This window comes from Pinus tabuliformis, chromosome 4_2, assembly GCF_031772625.1.
Source record: "Pinus tabuliformis cultivar Carrire ecotype Pingquan chromosome 4_2, CPIR1, whole genome shotgun sequence".
Taxonomy (NCBI): domain Eukaryota; kingdom Viridiplantae; phylum Streptophyta; class Pinopsida; order Pinales; family Pinaceae; genus Pinus; species Pinus tabuliformis.
Window position 1 is genome coordinate 128,985,672 of NC_142304.1, and position 4,320 is coordinate 128,989,991.

Below are 4,320 nucleotides of genomic sequence, written 5' to 3' on the forward strand. Positions count from 1 at the left end.
TTAAAGTATTAGTACTTTAGATAAAAACTGAAGAAATCTACCTAATAAACTTATTTCAAGAAAACATAATATTTATTTACAAAAATTTTGTAGAGTCTTGTATGATTATAAGATCACTACAAGAAATCCAGTAATTGTTGCAAAAATTCTTGTGTGATTACAAGATTAATACAGGAAGTTCTATCACACAATTACAGGAATTCATGTGTGATTACAGCATCACTACCGGAAGTTTTGTCACACAATTACAAGAATTCTTGTGTGATTACAGGATCACTATAAGAAATTCTAACACATAATTGTGGGAATTCTTGTGTGATTACAGGACCACTACAGGAAATTCTAACACGCAACTACAAGAATTTTGAGAAATTGCAGGAAAAACATAGCATGCCCATTTACTATATGCATCATAGGATTATGAACAAAAATCAAGCCAATCATATAATAGAAACATAAGTAGCACGTACCAGGGGGGCCTCCTAGTCTTTGTTACTATTAAAGCTACGAAACGTTGTTAAAAATAGCGACAAGAAATGATAAAAATAGCAACAAAAAATGTGTATTCTACTTCTTGAGTTCTAGTGACTGATCCTTAGCTTGTTCAAGAAGATTATGGCAGCTACCAAGATATTATGCATAACACATTGATTTTGTACACCTTGCCTTTGACTTCTAATGAATAGATATGGATCAACCTCCAAGTGTCAGAGTCTTTCTTGCAGATATGGAGCATTATGGTGGCTAAATTCCTATGTTGACAAGTTTGAACCTTTCAACTTTATTAGTAACAAGAATGTCCTTTTTATAAACATTTAAAAATAAAAAAGAAAAAAACATTTTCTACAAGTAATTTTACCTTTAACTTCATTCCTTTAAATTCCATTACTTTAACAAAACTATTAAAATCATATGAAATGGAGGTTCAAATGAAGGGGATAATGGAAAAAATGGGGTGGTCACAGATATTAAGTTTCAAGCCCAACACTAGATTCCTCTGATGCCTCATGAGGGAGGAGGCAAGATTAATCAATACTAGACCAAGACAGTTTACGCATGGTGGGTGTCAAATCCACAAATTATTTTGGAGTTCCCATATGTAGGTATGGATTTCCATGGTGACCCTAGCATGGAGTTACCCCCAGGTGCAACGTAGGTTCCATCAAGTATATGTGGTTGTTGTGATTTATCTATATGAGTGTATTTATGTTATCGGGAAATCTAGTGTCTATGCAGAGCTGCTAGTCCCACTAAGACTGGTAGCTATCTTAGAAACAAACAAACTAAAACTACTTTCATTTTCCTTTATGAGAAGTAGATAAGAGGGGAACAAAGGAGACCAACCTTTGTCTTGCGCTTGGTTCCTTGCTTGATTCCTCTCCCTTCTGATAGATCTTTGCCACTCGCTTCCTCGTCTACCCAGCTTCAAAGAGCACCTGTAGAATCAAAGCAGCATAACACTATCCAAGAAGAGAGATCTACTATCACAAATAATATAGGACCAGATAAATATTGACCACACAAATGCATATATCATTAATCATACATGAATGTGGAGGAAAACTTGAATAGCTTTATTAATATCAATAATAGCAAAGAGGATTACAACCAATTGTTCTGACCCAACGTCATCCTCTCAGCAAGAAAGCCCTTCTTCACCTCATGAAAAGCTTAGATCACCCAACACTATGATGTTGCACCAAGAAACCAGCAACACTTCCTTGCAAGATACAAAATTCCAGCCTCTGGATCTCTGGGATGAGGGATCCATATATAGATGATTGCAGGGAGGTGAGTCAGCTTCTGAGATTTTATTAGTGTCCTCTCTCCAATATTTCTTGATTCCACTTGGAGATTGATGATCTCTTACTCATCCCTGGGCGAATGCAGAGAGGCACGTGTCACAGGAGAAGTTTCTGGAAGATTCCATGATCATCCACCTCGCAAATTGACTCTGCCATTTGACCACTCTCGCCCATTGCACACCATAGAAGGGCTTTTCAGTATGCATCGCACCTCCCGTGTGCATTTAGGTGGGATGCAACACACTTTGACCATGGAGCAGGTGAGATGGTCCAACTTTGACCAGTTCTGAGTAGTTTTTCATGGAGAACTTCTGGGAGATGATGTAATCAGCTGACCTTGTTCTTTTAGGGGATGGAACAACACTTTTAGGGACTTAGGAGTCCTTGGTTTATGGACATGTTTGATTGGGGTTGCAGTGCCCAAAAATGTCTATAACAGTTGCCCCCTAAAGCATGAGGTCGTTAATCTTTTGATGTCGGGTGAAATGCTTTATCATGAGGATCCAAAGTTTTTTTGTGCTGGAAGGCGACCTGTAATAAGATACAATACAATACATTATCTTCATAATATTTTCATGATCTAGCTGAGGCAGGCATTCCCATGCTCAGCTTTATAAATTAATTTTCATGTACATAAGACAAACAATCGTCTAAGTGCATACTGATGATTCTGGTAGAGCCATCATCCCTTAGATTGGATGATTATCTGTGCAGCAATGATGTACATTTGATGTCTTTATTTTCCTGAATATATATCGTAGCCCGGATGGATGAAACTAGATCCGGGGTCTTCAATCTCGTTCGATCTTCACTCAAAGTACAATTCGATCCATGTGAGAGATGTTCTGGAGTCGAACATGGAAAGACATCGCCTGATTACCAGCCAGTGATGTAAGTTGTTAACAGGCGCGAGAGGAATCACCGATAATGATGATGACCCTCAAGGTACGATAGTACAATTCATGTGGTGTGAAAAAGGGACTTGGTGTTAAACACCACGCAAAATATTTCGGTCGAAGGCCATTGATGTAAACCTGTCGCCGGAAGTGAGAAACTTGCCATTGAGGCTTGCAAGCTTCAAAGTACTGAAAGGGTTGTTCCTAGATCGACTTCTTGGATAATGAGCTGATGTCGACAAGAAGCGATCCGTCATAGGAGGGCCTTAATGAATCCCACATCTATGACACGGAATGGAGCAAATGATTTTAATGGACGTGAAAACGGTCTGATGATATAAGGTTCAGGGTGGTGGTCATGAAAGAATGGAGCGTAAATGTATTGTAGTGGATGAGACACGGGTGAATTCTCTGAGCGACTTCTCTTGAACATACCGGCGACACTGACATGATGGATTGGTAGCATTAACCCCAAATGTGGATGGTGTGATGGACCAATGGTGCTATGACTAGTGAACGGAACAACCCAACCCGACTCAGATGCAGAGTGAAAGTGTCATGTTCAAGAGCGACTTGCTACCAATAAAGTTTCTTCAAGTTTTCTTCCCAATTTTTCCCCAGTCATTGCTGACCATTACCTCTTTATTTTTGTCAAGCTTGAGGAGGATAACATATGCTTGTTCTATAATTTTCCCTTCGAGCAAACCCATCGCTATGTTTTAAAGCCTAGAGATAGTGAAACTCGTTCTTGTCTGTATGGACAAGTTTGTCACTATTCGGTTTTAACGAGTTTAACGACAAAGATAACTCGGTCCTTTTCAATTTTAGAGAGTCTGAAAGGGCCGTAAAGAAAACTCCAACAATCATTTTTCGTCATATAATCCCTTAAGTTTGAAAAAGTATAAAATAATACAAAAGGGATGAATTTTCTGTAATTTTAACGAGCCGAACAAAACAAGCGCTCGATCTTTTTGTGTAATAATCCCTCAAGTCCAAAAATATTGAAATCTAAAGGAGGGATAGCACTTCCGGTCACTTTAACGAGCTGGAGAGGCCAATTACTCAGAAATCTTTTCATATTTTACGAGTCAGATGAAAAGAGCTTAAAGGAGACTCGTTTTTTGAGGAACGAGTGATAAATTCAGGTAGCAGCTAATTCCAGGTAAGGTTTGGAATTTTCCAATCATGGCAGTGTCACAAGGATGGTTAACAGGATCACTCTTCGCAGTTGTTCCTCAAAAAGGGTAAACAATCAAATGGAGGTGAATGATCAGCCAAAATAGAGTGGAGGTGATGACGAGAACACGACCAAGGCTTCAAAGGCTGATGATAATGCATTCACGATGGTCATTTAATGAATGAGCTTAAACTCTAGGGGAAACATTTTCTCACTGCTTATGTTTAATTTTTAACGAGCTTGAACTCCACATAAAAACTGCTCAACAAAGGTCATTGATTACCTTGATTTTACCATTGACAACTTTGTTCCTTCAAATTTTGTACTTCCTACTCAATTGCTTCATCAAACTAGTTAGAAACGAATAATATATGCTTGAAAAATGAGTCAAAACACTAATATTTTACTTGCGTTACGTGAAAAGTAATTTAAAAGTGGTTTT